Here is a 21,206-nt window from a genome sequence, read left to right on the forward strand (position 1 = left end):
ACATACTATACGCCCACAGATATTATACCCTTCGACACTTCTGCGCATGTCAAAAGAAGGAAAATCCATTCCGATATTAGCATAATCATTGCGTTTCGTGGGATGAGTGTTCATTATTATACGTCGGAAAATTAGATTTTCTTTTATGAAAATTCTGGTTCTTAAAGTGGTAACTATTTTGCTTGTACAACAGTTGGAAAATTTATGTATAAAGCACGTCATTTTGCATGTTGGTGACCAATTCGTACATCCTTATTTCTTTCTCGCCTTCAGCAAGAAATGACTATTCTTGGCACATAGTCAAGGTCGGTACTACGAAGTGTGGGCGTGCAATATGCAGTTAATCCTAGCCTTAATTATATCTGCCGTAATTCCAAATTATTATTATTATTATTATTATTATTAATTAGTACCTATTAATTAGTGATAGCCTTGGGCCAGCTATCTCTGATTGGCAACCAGTGGAGATTGAACTGCCAACGCAGTCTCCAAAAGTAAGATAGAGCTAAAACAGCCTCGCCTACTCCGAATGAGGGAACAAAAAAGCGTTAGCTGATTTCATTAATAATAAATTCGAAAAATTTATTAATAATAATAATAATTTTTGACAAAGTTTATTATCCTCTTCATATATACAAAATATTTAAAAATACACAATTGAAGTATTACTGTTACATTTTTGTTCACGACAAATATTCAGTGTTTAATGCTAAGTGAATGTCTTATTTAAATACATAAATAATAATAACCAACAATGTATTTTCCATTTTTCCATACATATTTACAATTATGTATTGTAATAATTGTACGGCCTTCATTGGCTCTTCCTGGCCACAGGTTATTGGCATTAGTGAAACATGGCTGACGGAAGAAGATATAGTTAGTGGGATAGAATTTGTAGGTTATAGTGTGTTTAGTAGGGACAGAGAGAATAAAATGGGGGAAGGTGTATTATTGATGATAGCTGATGAACTGCAGCCAAGGAGAATTGAAGTTGTATCGCACGATAGTGAAAAGAGCTCATTTGAGGTTATTTGGTGTGAGATTGAGACTGGCAGAATAAAATATACAGTTGGGTGCTGCTATAGACCAGGTGATGGAATAGATGGTGGAGATAGTATGCAAAGGGAAATTGATAAAATGAGTGGGAGGAGGGTAATTATGATGGGGGATTTCAACTACGGTAACAGTGATTGGAAGGAGGAGAGGACACATGTGAGGAAGGAAAAGGATTTTATTCAATTATTAAGGGATAACTATCTGAGACAGCATGTAATTGAAAATACTAGGGGTGTGAGAGTGCTTGACCTGGTAATAGCATCTGAGAATTTGACTGTAATGAATATGACCACGTTGCCACCTATTGGTGAGAGGGATCATAAGGTCTTGACCTGGGAAGTGGCTAAAGGTGTGGAATTTTCGATTAAGACAGGGTATATGTGGAATTACCGTGCTGGCAAGTATGACAAGCTTAGGAGATTGCTTGGATCAGTGCCATGGCATGTACAACTGCAAGGGCTGGACGTCGATAGAGCATGGGAAGTGGTCAAGGAGCATTTACAGGAGGTAATGGCTGATTGTATACCTAGGGTCCGAATAGTAAAACAAGTAGGGGTTAAATGGATGAATAACATCATTAAGCTTGAGCTGCAAAAAGAGAAACAACTGTGGAGGGAATTTAAAGAAAGGGGTGACCTGCAGGCACACGAACGGTATAAAGTGCAGTCCAGAAAGGTAACGAGTGTGGTAAAAAAAGCAAAAGCGGATTATGAAAGGATATTAGCTTTGCAAGCAAAAGAGAATCCCAAACAGTTCTTTCAATATGCTGCAAGTAAGAAAAAAACTGTACACGGCAAAAAGATTTTAAGGAATGACGACGGTAAAGAGTTCACTGAATCAGTCGATATAGTGGAGTTACTGAGCGCGCACTTTTTTAAAAGCATATCATCCAGGTGGTGACATTGAAAAAATGAAGGAACCATTAGTTTCTACTGGAATAATGATGAATGAAGTGGAGGTGACTAGTCTATTACAGAACCTTAATGTGAACATATCTGTGGGATTGGATGGTATACCGGCACGGGTCTTGCGTGAAGCGGCTAAAGAATTATCAGTGCCCTTGACCATGTTGTTTATTCTGAGTCTCAGGTCTGGTTTAGTCCCGAAGGTGTGGAAAGAGTGGAAAATAGTTTCACTGCATAAAGGAGGATCCAAGACTACGGTTGCAAATTACCGACCGATCAGCATATCAGGAGTCGTTGTCAAGGCTTAGAGAAAGTAGTCAAGGGAAAAATACAGGAATTGATTGATGAAAACGAGATACTGTACAGGGGACAGCATGGCTTTGTGAAGGGTAGATCATGCTTCAGTAACTTGCTCAAGTTTTATAACAAATTGACGGCTGAACTGGATAAGGGAAATTGGTTTACAGTGATACTGCTGGACCTGGCAAAGGCGTTTGACAGGATACCACATGGAATACTAATCCGTAAACTACAACATATGGGAATGGATATAGGATTGGTGAGATGGATAGGTGGTTGGTTGATGGAGAGATATCAAACAGTAGTTTATTCAGGAGTAGAGTCCAAAAGACGGCCTGTGACTAGTGGTGTGCCGCAGAGTTCTGTTCTTGGACCACTGCTGTTTAATCTGTTCATTAACGATATAGGGAAGGATCTAAGTGGAACAATTCATTTGTTCGCTGATGATGCAAAGTTGAGTAGGGCAATAGTGAATGCAGAAGATGTCAAAGTCTTGCAGGATTACTTGGATAGATTGGAGTTCTGGGATAAGGAGAATGGATGTCAATTTAATGTGACAAAATGTAAGATTATGCATTTTGGAGTGAAAAGATTAGCAGCAGTATACCACATTGGTGGAACTGTACTCCAAGAGATTGATGAGGCCAGGGACTTGGTAGTTTTGGTGGATAGGGAGATGAAGTTTAGGGGACACATTGCAAAAGTAGCTAAATCAGCTCATCAACTCACTTGGTTGTTGAAAAATACCTTGACGAGCAGAGACAAGCAAGTTATTGTACCTCTGTACCGAGCCTTGATAAGACCTCATCTCGACTACTGTGCCCAGATTTAGTCACCTCGGTTCCTTCTTGATGGGGAGGAGGTGGAGAGGATCCAGAGGCGAGTGACCAAGATGATAGCAGGTCTATGGAATGAACCATATGACAACAGGTTGAAGATTTGTGGGTTGCAGAAATTAGTTGATAGGCGGAAAAGGGGAGATATGATTGAGTCATTCAAATTGCTAAAGGGTTTCTATAGGATTAATTCAGAGGATATTTTTAAGATCAGGACTGGTGGTGGTGGGAGAACTAGGGGACACCATTGGCAGCTGGGTAAGAGTGTGGTTAGCAGTGGTGTTAGAGCTGGGTTCTTTACTTTTAGAGTGGAAAATGAGTGGAATAAGCTGCCAGCGTCTGTTGTGGGTGCTATGACGGTGAACGAGTTCAAGACAAGGTATGATAGATACTCTGAGAATGTAATCGCATAGTTGTGTGGACATGATGTTTAGGGCCTCCCTCGATGAGTCTAAGGACTCCTGGAGTCGCCCGAAATAATAATAATAATAATAAAAATAATAATAATTATTCATTTCATGTGTTTAAGAGAGAGTGATTTTTCATATTACGATAATGGTTGTGGATTTTTTTTTTTTTTGATAAATATGCATATTTTTTTCAGCATTTTGTCATTTACATTTATATTTTCATCTGCAATTCAAGTAATTCTGAAATTATATTCACAGTTTCTTTTTTGGTATCAGAAGGGAATGCTGAATAAATTCATTTCACTTTTTCACAATGCTATTTTTAAATTGAAAATAATATTAATAATATTTTTTTTATTAATAATAACATTAATATAATATGCTACGAGTGATCTCTTTCATTTTGACAATATTGGTTATGGATTAAATTTGTATAAATATATATACTAGTTTTTTTTTTTTATTTTAATTTCATCTATTACATTTATATTTCAAGATTAACAACAAATAATAATAATAACAATAATAATCATTTTATCTTTTTTTATTACATACATTTGTTACAGTTATTACATACATTACATACATTTGATTACATATGTTACAACATTATTTACATTTGTTTACATATGATACTTACATTACATACATTGGTTTTCATGTGATACGTACTTTACATGCATTTGGTTTCATATGATAAATACTTTTTTTTTTTTTCGATAAGATGCAATTTCTCAGCTTTCATCCTCGAAGCTTATCTGAGGATGACACCAGTTGGTTATTATTTATTGGCCTGTTTGCTGTTGGCAAGCTGCGAAATCTATGTTGAGAAAAATCGCGTGCGCACACGCGTACGCCCGCACGCCCGAACGCACGCACGCACGCACGCACGCACACACACACACACACACACACACACACACACACACACACACACACACACACACACACACACACACACACACACACACACACACACACACACACACACACACACACACACACACACACACACAAACTTGGAATGTATTGATGCGTCGCTGAACTGGAAGCCTGAACGAATATATTGTGTTTCATTAAGTTTGTATGGTATTTTGGGTGCTTGTTTCTTGTTCATAGTATGAGGTCTTGTTATTCGGTATGTATTTCTGACTGTCTTGCAGTTGGCATCGAAATAATGTTTTAGCAAAGTTGCATAGTGACATAAATGTTTTGCTGTCAGTATTTTGTGTTCTGACATTCCAATGTATATAAGGTCGTTATTTTCTCTTTGTTCCCAAAAGTTCAGTTTTATCATTTTGTACTGTAGCAACATTAATCTATTTAATTTGTAGGGTGCACAGAAAGCATACGTTGTTATAGCGTATCTTAGTATATTTTGGCATAGTGCTTTGTATATTAGTGTTTTTAGGCGTATGGGACCTATGTCTTTTAACCTGTAGAGTTTGCCACTTATTGTTCGGAGTTTGTTGTGTAGATGGTTATGTGGCAAGTCCAGTTCATATCTGCATCGAAGTAAATTCCAAGATATCGTATTTTTTCAACCTGAGTGATTGTAGTGGTTTTGCTGTTCTGTGTGTTTTTTATGTTGGAAAGCGGATGTTGGATGGTTACATATTTGTTATCAACTGCTCGAGTCAGTGGATTTCTGAATATCATTAATTTTGTCTTTTCTGAGTTTAGGTGTATGGAGTTTTTCGTGTGCAAGTCTATGATCAGATTTATGTCATGTTGCATATTTGTTTGGGCTATAGTTGCGTTATTATGGATGGATATTATTGCTGTATCGTCTGCGTATTGGAATATCTTACCTTTGAGTGGTAGCTGATTAATATCGTGCGTGTAAATGTTGAATAGAGTTGGGGAGAGTACAGCTCTCTGTGGTACTCCACAGGTTACTGGTAGCTCTCTGCTTCGGTTTGACCTGATACGTTTTATATTCTTTCTATTTTGAAGGTAGCTTGTAAACCAACTTTGCAGAGGCCCGTTTATTCCAACATGCCTCAGATTTTCTAACAAGGTTTGATGTGAGAGTGTATCGAAAGCTTTAGTTAGATCAATAAAGACTACCATGGCAATTTTGTTTTTGTCTAAGGCGTTATTAATTACGTCTGTGAATTCTTCCAAGAGAGATGTTGTTCCCTTATTTTTCTGAAAACCATATTGTGTTTTGAGGATAATATAAAATATCTCGGAGTATGCTGTGAGTTTCTTCAGTATGATCCACTCCATAATTCGATTGATAATTGGTAATGTTGCTATGGGTCTGTAATTGCTGATTAAATTTCTTTTTCCATGTTTGTATATGGGTGTGATTATGGCGGTCTTTAGCATACTTGGTATCTTCCCGTTTTAAATATTTTATTTATTAATTTCAATAGGATAGGACTTAAACTATTCGCATGTTGCTTTATATCTTTAGGTCTGATACCATCAATTCCTGGGTCTTTGTTTGGTTTCATTTGATGTATTGCAGAGAAGTTCTGCTTCTTTTATGGCTGGGAACCATAATGTCTGTTTTGATTGTGGTCTAAGTGGAGGGCCTCGTTTTGTGATTCGGAGAATATCTCCATTCAAGAACAATGCAGTTCTTGAATGGAGTCTGCAAAGTATTGGTTAAAGATATTTCCTAGTCGTTGGATAGGTTTTGCGTCTTTCATGAAGCTGCGTTTTATGGTTTCTGAGGCAGTGGTGTTGGGAACAAAATCTAGCATCTCATTCATCAGATGCCAGGTTTGTTTCATGTTGTTTTGTGCAGAGGTTATTTTGTCTATGTAGTAGCTTCTTTTTGCATTTCTGATTTATGTTGTATGACGATATCTTGTTATCTTATATTTAGTTTTTAAAGCCGTGTTATTTGGATATCGCTTTAATTCTTTCCATAAAGCGTCCTTTCTGTGTATTTCTAGGATTAAGTTTTGTGTTATCCAAGGATTTTGTGTTGTTTTTGAACGAATTCTGACTTTCTTTGCAGCTTTCTTATATATTTCGTCCAGTGTGAGTTTAATGTTGTTGTGTAAGATATCTACTGAATCTGATGCCAGGTGTTTCCAGTCTGTTTTTCTTATTTAGTGGTCGACTATTTCTTCGTCTATTATTATTTTCTGTCGGTTTTCTTCTGTGGAACATTGCATGGATATTGTCTTGGTGTGCAGGTTTAGAGCGGTGAACTAATGATCTGCTACTTTGCACTTTATTACTGATGCAGTGTAACTGTTTGGTGGTGCTCGGACGCGTATATGATCTAGACAGGAGGCAGTGATAGTATTTCCGAATATTTCTTCTCTAGTACATGATGTTATTGTTGGTATTAGATTATACATGGATAGCGTGTCTAGGTATTGTACAGTGTTGTTCTGGTTTTCGTTTGCAATATTTATGTTTATGTCGTCAATTATCATTAGGTATACGGTTGAGCATATTTCTTGGCTTGAAATCCAGCAATTGAGTTCGTGCAAGAATTTTATCATGTTTAGGTTTGGCAACCTGTAAATAGCTTCTAATATTATGGGATGCTGTCTATTGGTGGTATTAGTGATTTCAAGGCAAAGGGGGTTTCAGCATGCTCAAACTGTTAGGCCGTTTCCTTTGCTATTAATTTTTGTTTGATAAATATTAATATTTCACCCCCCTCTTCTTCTTTGGCAGCATGATGTAGCCTGGAATTTGGAAAGCAGTCTCTTCGTCATTAGTTATGGATACTTCTGTAAGAATCAATAATATCAGTGTAATTCCTCAGATAAGCCTATAACAATAACCAATGTTTTCGGATGCTTCTGATGTTAATATACAAGATTGAGAGACCTCTCGCTTGTACTGCGTGTTGTTTCCATGCATTAAGCGATTCTAAAGTACAATTACTGATGCTGGTGTAATTATATCTATCTAATGGTTCACATTCATTTTTGTTGTGATGAGATCTTCTTATTGAACTAATTTGGAGTATTTTGTTTCGCTCTGGCAAGCTATCTATATCTTCCCAGGTTTTTATTTTTATAGACGTTGAAGAAGTCTGTGACTTTCTCAAGAATATTTTGCCGTCTATGATTCACAAAAATTTATTCTTTTTTTCTGTTTTTTCTTTTCTTGCTTGGTTCAAGCGATTCTGATTGAAAGATGTTAAATACTCAGATAGAAAGATTGGCGTATTGTCTTGCGATGCATTTAAATCCTTGACAACTGGTTTTTTCAGTCTGCTGGCTTTTATGAGATTGTCTCTTGTAGCCTTGCTTATTAGACGAACTATGACTGGTGCGGGTCGTGGCGAACGTTGTTTTTTGTTCTTCCTGGGAAACCGATTTATGGTCTGAATATCATTATGCTGTAGGGGGATGTCAATTGCATGATCTAACTTTAAAAATACGTCTCTGAGATTTTCTGTGGATTCAGTTTCTGGAAGAACATTTATGACAAGTTTTCTTTATGTTTTTGTTGGTTTAAAACTCCGTATTGTAGTTTCAGGTAATTAAATTCTTGACTGAGTTCTGATGTGTCTTTTATCAAATTATGTTTCCTCTCAGTTAGTACGTTAATGCTGGTTACATTACATTACTCGCTAGAGGGCTCTGAACACTTGATGTTAATTTATAATCACCCGGTATATCTGGGTATATGGATAAGTGCCTACATAGTGCAATTGGAAGAATAATGGGACGTTGCGCTCTTCATTTGGAAAAGTCCTAAGTTCGAGTCTCGTCATGACGGGAGGAATCGTTATATGGACTTTTTCAATCGAAGGTGAGTTAGCTGATCTTATACGGGGGTAGTAGGTTTTTTCCTCCCGGAATCTCGGGTTTTTCATCCCTCATACAGACAAATCGGCCCTTCAGAACACACGCAATTTACAGACAAAAAATACTAGCTGTGGTGATGGGCAGTAGATGGCGTTGATGTAGATGATTGGTAGTAGAGGTTCGGTGTAGTGGTAGAGACGGAGAGTTGTACAATAGGTGTCCTCTCGTGATGAGTCCTCGGACTCCTTGGAGGTATCACGAATAATAATAATAATAATAATATATATATATATATATATAATATATATATATATATATATATATATATATATATATATATATATATATATATATATATATATATATATATATATTAAACGACAAGGCCGTTGATGAGGGAAAATGCCTCCAGAATAACACCCAACTTTCATTCAAACTGTTAGAAAAGCTGGACGTTTCACCCTCTAGTGAAAGTACACGAGTTTGATTCTTGTCATTACAAGAGATTTCTTACTATCGTCCTTCTCAACTGAACGTGAGTTAGCTTCTCTTATAGGTAGGTAGCAGATTTTTTTTCCTTCAAGAAACTCATGGTTTTCATTCTGCAATACAGGTAAGTCGGCCATAAAACACACACCATTTATAAACAAAATATACTATTGCGTTAGCTGATACTATTAAGTATATTTTTCTGTGTGTACGCGCGCGCATATGGAAGAATAGTCAATGGTGACGGCGATTGTATAACCTTCCGCATTGAATCCGTTGACTTCTCGGAATTGTCATAACAATAATAAAAGCAGCTTTATTAAATAATCGAGGGACTTCGATCAACTGACGGTTTCAGCCACACATTAAAAAAATAAAAATAAATTGTTATAAAGTAGAGTGCCCTTTTTTGATGAGTCCTACTCCTTGGGGGTGTCACGTAATCAGAATAACAATAAGCTGGGGAATTGAAGAAGAATAAAAACAATGCTATGTTTCGCAGACCTGATTACTGTTATTTAAACTTGATATATGATTCGTTTTTAGATTAATACCTGAGGATAATAAGTTATGTTTATTTTTCTAGCACATGTTCTAAACTATTATTATTATTATTATTATTATTTGACACCTCCAGGGAGTCCAAAGACTCATCGAAACTTCTGGAAATTTTTTTTTACGAATTTGTTCTGAGATTCTATCAAATTATTTTGATGTAATTTTAGAACAAATCAATAAAACTTTTGCAAGAACCTATTTTCTCAGAAGATGTCACTACAGTTTTTAAGGACATTTCTATCAGATTAAATTGTTAATTCATACACGTGGTTTATATGTGTAGGGTTGCTTTTGATATTATGTTTTTAAAAATAAAATATGGTTGAGATTTTTAAAGCTAAAATTTTGGTAAGTTATCATCGAAATACATTAGTTACTTTATATTTATACTGTTATATATATATGTGTGTGTATGATAATTGGCTTTTACTCGGTTGTTGTTATACATTTTAAAAACATAGATTTAATGACTAAAAACCGAGATAACTTATAAAGATTTTAATAAGAATAATACGACTAGTTTCGGCTTACAACAGCCTTCCTCAGGTATTCTTGAAGGATAAGAATAGTAATAAACATTGAAGTATCAAAACAAACCGAAAATTACAGGTAAAAATTGCCACACATAATTGATACATAAAAAACGTTGTATTTTTTCAAGTTGTTCTAACAGGCGTGCCATTGTTTATTGCAAGTGTGCGTGCAGGCTCACGTGAACGCCAATATTGAATAACTGCAGCATGGCTGGGATGTTATAACTCAAATTGTTGTTTAAGTGGACAGGGTTCAGCAGGATTTCCCTTGATTCTACAATTTTCCTCCCAAACTCATCATCACAGCGAAAGATATTTTCTGATCTATCCCAGCAAACTGAATGGCTTTGTTGATCATCATTAGGATTATTTGAAAAAAGAACATGGCTGGATAACGCAGTTGCATGAGATCTTTTGTAAGAGATGTCTCTCTTATGCTCTTCAAAATAATGGATATTGCAATCGCATCATAATTTATATACACCTGGATATTTTAGGTTGTGATGAGAAGGTTTTGGATGGCTGATTAGAGAACGGATTTTAGGAAGTGTGGTGAAGAACGTCTTGATATTATATTTTTTAAGGACTTTAGCTAATTTTTTAGAGACTGTGCTAATGTATGGAATGGAGATGATACCTTTAAAATTAATAGTTTCTGTTGTGCACTGCCTGGGAGGGTCCAAAAGAAATTTCTTAATCATTTTTTCAGAGTATCCATTTTGTTTAAAGATAAGAGTGAGGTTATTAAGAGAATTACAAAACCGTACAAACAACTTGTTAAAGACTGCGAGTGAACTTCCTCATAATGTTCGCCTCTCTTTACGATCACTACATCCTCTTATTCCATGCATCTATGGAGCTCCCAAAATACATAAAGAAAACATCCCTTTTCGCCCAATTGTAGAAGGAATCGACTCACCTACATATAAACTTTCAAAATATCTAGCAAAGTACCTGAAGTGTTTCTTCAATAAATGTTCATCTTTCATCAAAAACACCACAGATTTTGTTTCGCATATATGAAAATGACATTCTAGCAAGTTTTGACATTATATATCTTTATTTACTAATGTTCCTACGGACGAGGTACTTACATTACTAAAGGACAAATTATCCAAAAAAATGTTTATTAAAACATTGCATTCATTCTGGTTACTTCAGATATCAGGACTCTGTTTACCAACAAAAACAAGGCCTGCCAATGGGCAATCCTTTGTCCCCAATTCTAGCTAACATCTTCCTTGAAGATTTTGAAACAAAAGCCATATCTTCCTACTCATTTAAACCAAAAGTTTGGAAACGATATGTTGGTGATATATTCATTATTTGGAATCACGGGCACACATCTCTCACAGATTTTCTTCAACATCTGAGAGTTTAACGAAGTCGTACCAGCCGGGTGCGAACATAAAGGACGTCAGCGAATCTATTCAACTGCAAAAACAGAGGGTGAAAGAGATGATAATCGTGGCAGGAACGAATGATTTGAAAGAGGACAAAATGGAAATGATAGAGGATGTGAGGGAGTTGTTTGAGGTAGCAAAAGAGAAGAGTGAGAGAGTTAGGATGGTGAGTATCTTACCGCGGTATGACAGCGAAGTGTTTAGAAGGAGGGCCATAATTGTCAATGACTTTATACGTGGGTTATGCATGGAGAGTGGTGTGGAATTTGTGGAATGAGTTCGATGGGCGAAAGGACTTATATAAGATGGATGGGTTACATTTGAATGGAGTTGGTGTAAGGAGACTTGAAAGAGTATTGATGAATGATGTGGAAGTGGATGTACAGACTCAGGGAAACTAGATTTATTAAGGGGGGGAGTAGATATGCAGACTTTAGGGGGGGCAGTTAAGTGAATGAATGAGTATATTATGCCCGGGCGAGTACGACGGACAACAAATCAGAATGGGATAGTTAGTATAAGGCATCAAAGTAGGGATGGGACAAATGGGCTTCTGCGATTCATGTACACTTATGCCAGGAGTATTAGGAACAAGAAGGAAGAGTTTTTGGCCATGGTTGGCACTTCCAGGCCACAGGTTGTCGGTATTAGTGAAACATGGCTGACAGAAGATGATAAAGCTAGTGGGATTGAATGCGATGGGTATAGCGTGTTCAGGAGTGACAGGGTGAATAAAAAGGGGGGAGGAGTGTTATTGATGATAGCTGATGAGCTTCAGCCAAGGAGTATAGAAGTTGAACTGCAGGATGGGGAAAAATGCACATTTGAGGCTGTTTGGTGTGAGATAGAATCTAGCAGAACAAAATATACAATTGGGTGCTGCTATAGACCGGGTGATGGAGTGGATGGTGGGGATAGTATGCATAAGCAAATAGAAGAAATGAGTGGAAGGAGGGTAATTATTATGGGTGATTTCAATTATGGTAACATTGACTGGAAAGAGGAGAGGGCACATGGGAGGAAGGAATTGGATTTTATGCAGTTATTAAGGGACAACTATCTACGGCAACATGTATTGGAAAATACCAGGGGGCAGAGAGTGCTGGACCTAGTAATTGCAACTGAGAATGTAGCTGTAACGAACATGACCATGTTGCCACCAATTTGGTGAGAGTGACCATAAGATCATGACTTGGGAGGTGGCTAAAGGAGTCGAATTTACAATTAAGACAGGGTACATGTGTAATTACCAGGCTGGTAAGTATGACAAGCTTAGGTGTGTGCTTGGCTCAATGCCATGGCATGTAAAACTGCAAGAGCTGGATGTTGATAGTGCATGGGAGGTTGTTAAGATCTGTTTGCAGGAGGCAATGGTTGACTGTATACCAAGAGTCCGAATAATAAATCAAGTAGGGGTTAAATGGATGAATAACACTATTAAGCTTGAGCTGCAAAAAAAGAAACAATTGTGGAGGGAATTTAAGGAGAAGGGTGACCATCAGGTGCAGGAACAGTATAAAGCTCAGGCCAGGATGGTAACAAGGGTGGTAAGAAAAGCAAAAGCAGATTACGAAAGGAAATTGGCCATGCAGGCTAAAGAGAATCCCAAACAGTTTTTTCAATATGTTGCAAGTAAAAGGAAAAATGCTCATTGTAGAATGATCTTAAAAATTGCTGAGGGTAGGGAGGTAACCGAATCAGTCGATGTTGTGGAATTACTGAGCGAGCACTTTGCAAAAGTATATCATCCAGGTGGTGACTTTGCAGAAATGGAAGAAACAACAGCTTATACTGGAATTGTGATGAATGAAGTTGAGGTAACTAGTCTATTACAGAACCTCAATGTCAATACATCTGTGGGATTGGATGGTATACCAGCTCGTGTCGTACATGAAGCGGCCAAAGAATTGTCACTGCCCTTGACCATTTTGTTTAATTTGAGCCTCAGGACTGGGTCAGTACCAAGGGGGTGGAAAGAGGGGAAAATAGATCCACTGCACAAAGGTGGTTCCAAGGCTGCTGTTGAAAATTACCGGCCAATCAGCATAACACGAATCATTATCAAGGTCTTAGAGAAAATAGTCAAGAGGAAAATACAAGATTGGATAGAAGAAAATGGGATACTGTATCGGGGACAGCATGGTTTTGTGAAGGGTAGGTCATGCCTCAGTAACTTGCTCACGTATTATAACACAGTGACGGCTGAACTGGATAAGGGTAATGGGTTTACAGTGATTCTACTGGACCTTGCTAAGGCCTTTGACAGGATACCACATGGAATTCTAATCAGTAAATTGCAGCATATGGGAATGGACATAGGGTTGGTGAGATGGATAGGAGGGTGGTTGACGGAGAGATGTCAGAGAGTGGTTTACTCAGGAGTAGAGTCCACAAGACGGCCTGTGACTAGTGGTGTGCCACAAGGATCTGTTCTTGGACCACTGCTGTTTAATTTGTTCATAATTGATATAGGAAAGGATCTGAGAGGAACAGTTCATTTGTTTGCGGATGATGCGAAGTTGGGTAGGGCAATAGTGAATGCAGATGATGTCAAAATTTTGCAGGATGATTTGGATAGATTGGAGATCTGGGCTAGGGAGAATGGATGTCAATTTAATGTGGCAAAATGTAAGGTTATGCATTTTGGGGTGAAAAGATTTTGAGGCAGTTTACTGCATTGGTGGAACCGTGCTCCAGGAAATTGATGAGGCACGAGATTTAGGAGTGTTGGTGGATAAGGAATTGAAATTTAGGGGACACATTGCAAAAGTGGCCAAATCAGCTCATCAAATCACTTGGTTTCTGAAGAATACGTTGACAAGCAGAGACAAGCAGATTATTGTTCCTCTGTATCGAGCCTTGATAAGACCCCATCTCGACTACTGTGCTCAGATTTGGTCACCTAGGTTTCTTCTTGATGGGGAGGAGATGGAGAGGATCCAGAGGTGAGTGACCAAGATGATAGCAGGTCTGTGGAATGAACCGTATGAGAACAGGTCGAGGATTTGTGGGTTGCAAAAATTGGTTGATAGGCGGAGGAGGGGAGATATGATTGAGACATTCAAATTACTGAAGGGTTTCTATAAAATTAATTCAGAGGATATTTTTAAGATCAGGACTGGTGGTGGGAGGACTAGGGGACATCCATGGAAACTGGGCAAAAGTGTGGTTAGTAAAGGTGTTAGAGCTGGGTTCTTTACTTTTAGAGTAGTGAATGAGTGGAATGCTCTCCCTGAGTCTGTGGTGGATGCTGTGACAGTGAATGAGTTTAAGGCGAGGTATGATAGATACTGTATGAATGTCGAATAGTTGTGATGAATATGATTTGGAGCCTCCCTCGATGAGTCTAATGACTCCCTGGAGTTGCTCGTAGTAATAGTAATCTAAACATCCAACATCCTAATATAAAATTTACTGCTGATCTAGAAAATAATAACTCCTTAGCTTTCCTGGATGTCATGCTTACACTATGCTCTGAAAGATTAAAAATCTCCATGTACAGAAAACCTACTCATACTAATAGATATCTGCATAATCTTTCTCATCATTTTCCACCACAAAAACTTGGAACTGTATCTATCTTAGGACACAGAGCACGTTCTCTCTTGAATGAACCAGATGAACTACAAAAAGAAATAAATCACCTCACTCTTATCTTTAAATAAAATGGATACTCTGAAAAAACGATTAAGAAATTTCTTCTGGACCCTCCCAGGCAGTGCACAACAGAAACTATTAATTTTAAAGGTAGCATCTCCATTCCATACATTAGCACAGTCTCTAAAAAATTAGCTAAAGTCCTTAAAAAATATAATATCAAGACGTTCTTCACCACATTTCCAAAAATCCATTCTCTAATCAGCCATCCAAAACCTTCTCATCACAACCTAAAATATCCAGGTGTATATAAATTATGGTGCGATTGCAATATCCCTTATTTTGGACAAACTAACAAATCTATTGAACAACGTATTGAAAAGCATAAGAGAGACATCTCTTACAAAAAAGATCTCATGCAACTGCGTTATCCAGTCATGTTCTTTTTTCAAATAATCCTAATGATGATCAACAAAGCCACTCAGTTTGCTGGGATAGATCAGAAAATATCTTTCGCTGTGATGATGAGTTTGAGAGGAAAATTGTAGAATCAAGGGAAATCCTGCTGAACCCTGTCCACTTAAACAACAATTTGAGTTATAACATCCCAGCCATGCTGCAGTTATTCAATATTGGCGTTCACGTGAGCCTGCATGCACACTTGCAATAAACAATGGCACGTCTGTTAAAACAACTTGAAAAAATACAACATTTTTTTATGTATCAATTACGTGTGGCAATTTTTACCTGTAATTTTCAGTTTATTTTGATACTTCAATGTTTATTACTATTCTTGTCCTTCAAGAATACCTCAGGAAGGTTGTTATAAGCCGAAACTAGTCGTATTATTCTTATTAAAATCTTTATAAGTTATCTCGGTTTTTAGTCATTAAATCTATGTTTTTAAAATATACACACACACATATACGCACACGGGTCGACAAATTATGCAAACCCTACTCACCCAAGCAGGGTGATCACTACTACTACTTTCATACTAGATCTAATACTTTTTATACATTTTTAGTGTTCTAGTACATTAGCCAACTGCTCTAGTACTTTCTTCCTTTGAAATAACAATAACATGAGTTAGACATTTGAGTTTAATATTTTTCTTTTCTCCCACCTCCCCATATGTCACATTCAGTGACATAAGCATGATTTCTCTTTTTTCCCTCCTGCCGCTCACTGTTTGCTAACCTTCTCTTCCCCCTTATCCCATACTCATGCAATCCGACTGGCATTAGCCAATGAAAATATATTCTTCGCTATTCAAACTTTCTCGTACGTTATAAGATCATTACAACAATGAAAACAAGTGAAAAAAATTAAATATTTTAATATGAGTAACCACTTTTTATTGATTCACGGCATAATTTGGAGCCCATTGAAAAGGTAAATACAGCCGACAATGGTCAGGTTTTAGACGTAGAAAATGTATATCTAGGGGCGTTATGAAGAGCTTGATAGAGAATGATAACTATTGAAGACTGTAGAAGCATTGAAAAAAAGTCAAGCATTCATGCTGTTTTGGAATAAAGTTTTGAAATGACAAATGCTGTAGGAGAACAAATGATTCATAATTTAGCAACATTAGTTAAAGCTGTACTGTGCCTCCCTCATTCATCAGCAGCAACTGAAAGAATATTTTCAACAGTGATAATAAAATAAGAATAAAATAAGAAATCAACTACAAACTCCCTTGATGAATGGACTCCTTTTGACAAAAGAAAAATTGAAACATTCATCAGCTATAGATTTTAATATTTCTGAAGAGTTAATTAATTTAACAAACTCTGCTAAAAATAATGAATAAATACTTCCTGTGTTTTTCTTGTGAGTGGGAACCCCTGTATATATGTGTAAATAGCATATTAAATAACTGAAAATTTAATGTTACATTATTTTAAACACTAAAAGGAGAGTTGTAGAGTAGGTGCCCTCCCTCGATGAGTTTTTGGTGTCACGTAATAAGAATAAAAATTATATGATAAATTAATACACACGTTAAGTGCTAGAGTTACAATTGGAACTTCTGTTATGTTAATTGACAACTGCAGCTCTTGGATTCATAGATGACTACAGTGAGGTGAGTTTTGACCTTTTTCTTTTCATATTTATCATGCATGTGTTAATTTAATGGTTTTACATTGAGTCATCTATGAAAACAATGTAGCAATATCGTAAAATGCCTTAAATAGAGTGAAACAAAAGCAAATAAAAATTTAGAATTTTTTTTTTTAATATATAGTACCTTTTTCCTGTATAAGTTGGTACAAAATATTTTTGCTGGGTGGTCACCCTGCACCCCAAGCATACTCAATATTTAATATGTGAGAGTAGTCACTTGGAGTTTCACAAAATTAGTAATAGGGCCTTACCTGGTTGGCAAAGTTATTTATTTTAATTTATATTTTTATTAAATGAAAATTATTCTATTTTGTTCAATCTGCAGCTTTTGCTAGCGAATGTATTTTTGAAGCTCTTTGTGTACAAGTGTACGTGGACACATGCTTAACATCCATCAATATAAGAAGTATTAATGGAAAAGAAATAGAACTTGCAGAAGAATTGGGAAGTACCACGTTATGCATTACTGAGACAAAGAAAACAAAAAGAGGTGATATTACTAAATAATAAGTATAGAATGTTATTTTCAGGCAAGAATATGCAAGAGTCACTTAAGGGTCAAAGCCAGATAACTGGGAGGAGACCTCCACATTGCTTTTCAGGAATGTGGAGAACTGATTGGGGTGTCTGACCTAATTACCAGTCCTCATCTTCACATCATGCCCTGTTAGTAGGTATCTACTGGGTACTGAATGAACAATGATGGGCTGGCAATTTCAGACATACCAGATCAAATTGTATTCTCTGCTGGCTTAAACCACAAATCCATATAATGGTAAACATGATGAGATTTCATGCCTGCTGTTTTCATCAGGATAGCTGACTTTTCAGCAAACACTGAAAAGTCAGCTACTGGAACAAGCTTCAACTCAACATCCAGAAGAAGAAGAATAAACCCAACATCAAAAGAACAAGATAGGAACCATCAATATAAGGAGAATTAATGGAAAGGAAATCGAACTTGCAGAAGAATTGGAAAAGTACCACATGGACATAATTGGCATTACTGAGACAAAGAAGACAAAAGCAAGAGAGATCTAACTAAATAAGTATAAGATGTTATATTTTCAGGCAATAATGATCAAGGAAAGGAAGGAGTAGCAATAGCATTCAACATGAAACATGAAGATAAACTTGATTGGAAGGCAGATTCAAGTAGAGTTGTGGACAGACTTAAAATGGAGACATGGACAATGAAACTTATTTGTGCCTATTGTTCCCACAGAAGGTTCTTCCAAGGAAGAAGGGGAGGAGTTTTTTAAGTCATTAGAACAGGCATCTGACATAAAGAAAATGGGGAAAAAAAAGTGGTGCTTATTGGAGATCTGAAGGTATATTCCTACACAGGAATATAGGAATATTTTGGGGAAATTTGGAGAAAAGAGCAAAGCTAATAATGGTGGTAAGTGCTTACTGGACTTCTGATCAGGACACTGACTAGTCATTACTAACATCATATTCCACAAATTCACATGGAGATAAGAAATAAGAAAAGTCTCATTACTAAGTACAAAGCAGGATAAAAATGGACTGAAGATACATTCTTAGCACACTTTCAATTTCCAAAGTAAATAAAATTGACTTGGAAATTGAAAACAACTGTAGTTTACCATTTTTAGCTACTTTAGTTACCAGACTTTCAGATGGTTCTCTCTCTTATACTACCTACAGAAAATTATTATGATTATTATCCAGGCCTCCATAGAGTCAAAAGACTCATCGTGGGAGGTCATTTTTAGAAAACACAAAGTTCATCATACCACTCCTTGATCTCATTGACCGGTCTTGCTCTAACGATTCTCTCAGGCAATGCATTCCAAGGTTCAACCACCCTCCACGCACTCCTCACCCTCTTGCTCACAGCTTCCTTTCATAACTTCCAGGGATGTTATGCCTTCTCATAACTAGCATTGTACAGTCCTGAAACCATCTTTGTTATCCACCTCTGTACTCTTTACACAGTTAATTCATCCCCTTCAAATCCTAGGGAGACCAAATCTGAGAACAATAGTCTAAGTGTGATCTGATCAGGGTCTTATACAACGGAATGATAACTCTTATCTCGACAGGTCAGTGTCCTTCTCAGTATTGCAGCAATCCTCTAGGTTACCTTCACCACCTTTGCAATATGCTCCCTGAATTTCAGGGAGCATATTGCAAAGTTTCCTATCAATCATCACCCCCAGATCTCTTGTCTCCCCTACTTCCTCCAGTATAGCTCCTCCAATCAAGTATGTATCCTCCAATCGATGGATCCCAAACTTCAAGAATTTACATTTTGCTGCATTAAACTGATATCCCCATTCATTTGCTCATCTGTCTAGTTTATTCAAATCCTCTTGCAGGACTGCCACATGTGCACTATTACTGATAACCCTTCCCAGCTTCACATCATCTGCAAACAACTGAATATTTCCCTTGCAATCCATTGACAATGTCATTGTTATAAAGGTTGAACAATACTGGTCCCAGTACTGAGCCCTGTGGAACCCCCACTTGTAACTTTCTGCTTCCTTGATGTTGTCCCACCATACACAACTCTCTGATACCTGTCAGACAGCCAATCCTGAATCCATTTGACTAACTCGACATTTAAACCCATGTGCTGCAACTTAAATATCAGCTTATCATGTGGCACCCTATCAAATACCTTTTCAAAATCCAAAAAAAATGTCAGTGTATGCCTTTCCCTCATCATCTGCTCTTGTCACTTTCTTATAAAAGGCAATCATATTACTATAGCAAGAGTGCCCCTCAACAAATCCATGTTGATTCTCACAGATAATATTACCCTTATCTGCCCAACACTGTATATAGTCCCTCACTAATTTCTCCAAGACCTTAACAACTACTGATGACACACAAACTGGCCTATAATTAGACACTTTTAGTCTGCTACCACACTTGTGCCGCGGCACCATCTTACCTTCCTTCCATTCCTTGGGTACCTTTCCCGCAGCCAGACTTTTATTGAAGAGCCAGGTCAACGGAGCTATCAGTTCTTTAGCACATTTTCTCAAAACCTGTGGTGAAATACCATCCAATCCCACAGCTTTACTGGTATCCAGAGTACTCAGTATTTGGAACATACTCTCCTCTTGCATCTATAAACCTGTACTATCCCTCTAGTATTACAACCTTCTTCTCCAGGATGGAATACTCCAGTAAATTGCTCATTGAACAACTCCATTATGTCCTCTGCATTAGTCACTCCATATAGCTAAAAAATTCCCTAGGATTTTCTTTGGATCTCTTAGTGCTATTCTCTTCTCATATTCCAGTTTGCCTTCCTCACCATACTGGTCACTCTCCTGGCCGGCATCTTATATTCTTCATGTATCTGCCCTCCATCCCCTCTCCTTATATCTTTTCCATAATCTCTTTTTCAACTGCAGTTCCTGTTTAATATTGTTTGTCATCCACTTTACATCAAATTGTGTCTGCTTCTTCACTTGTGGAATACAGCTTGCTATTGCTGCCAACAAATATTCCTTCACAATTTCCAAAGCACTAATGATATCCTGGCCTTCCAATTCTGCCCTCCATGGAACTGCCCCTAGTTGATACTTAAGACTGTTATAATCACCTGCTTTATAATTCCACATACGTTCCCTTTTCTTTGATACACCTGCATGTCTATTCATCTTCCAAGTGAAAACCACATGGTCACTCTCTCCAACTGATGGGAGAGATGTCATCTCACTTATTATCAGCTCTTCTGATGCTATGACCAAATCTAAAACTTTTGAACCTCTTGTTCCCTCTCTTACATGTTGCCTAAGACATCCCTCAAGAATTCTAGAAATTCCATCCCCTTATTACTACATGCATTTTCCTCTTCTAGAGCATAAAAATGACACTGCTTCTATATCTATCATTGTCTCCTCTCAACCCCCACTGGACTCAGTGTTACCTGATGTCATCCCCCTTCCCCCCAAGCACCCATTCCCAGAAGAGGCCACCCCTGCTACCATCCACCCTGGGAATTCTAGTTTCGCTGCATTGACACACTGACTCGTTCAAAAAACAGAAATCTCTCCAGATGCCTTCCTCATTCAAATGCAAGCGGTCTCTCGCATACAGTTTCCTTCTGTCCTCAAACACTCCAAGCACCACGTATTCCAGTCCTCTCTTCTAACACATTCTGGCTATTATGCTATTTAGTATTAATGCTCTTCTGCTCAGCTTGTCACTATCATACCTGGGCAACAGACACACAATCTTTCCTCTCTGCATTTTCTTTTGCACAACCT

The 21,206-nt window shown here is 37.3% G+C and overlaps 1 protein-coding gene across 2 annotated transcripts in view; it reads left to right on the forward strand.

Moving 5' to 3' along the window:
• The window catches only part of LOC150094288 (queuine tRNA-ribosyltransferase accessory subunit 2), a 183,911-nt gene that overhangs the window by 149,108 nt on the left and 13,597 nt on the right, over positions 1-21,206 (forward strand). Inside the window, exon 1 of one of the 2 annotated variants that reach the window (XM_090412303.1) lies at positions 9,529-9,638. The exons of the other annotated variant lie outside the window; for it this stretch is intronic. The gene's annotated coding sequence lies outside the window, so the exon portion shown is untranslated. Of the gene's footprint in view, positions 1-9,528; positions 9,639-21,206 lie in introns of those variants that run through there. 2 annotated transcript variants of the gene reach the window in all.

This window comes from Typopeltis vanoorti, chromosome 22 (assembly GCF_054136105.1).
Source record: "Typopeltis vanoorti isolate ZY-2024b chromosome 22, IOZ_Tvanoo_1.0, whole genome shotgun sequence".
Classification (NCBI taxonomy): Eukaryota; Metazoa; Arthropoda; class Arachnida; order Uropygi; family Thelyphonidae; genus Typopeltis; species Typopeltis vanoorti.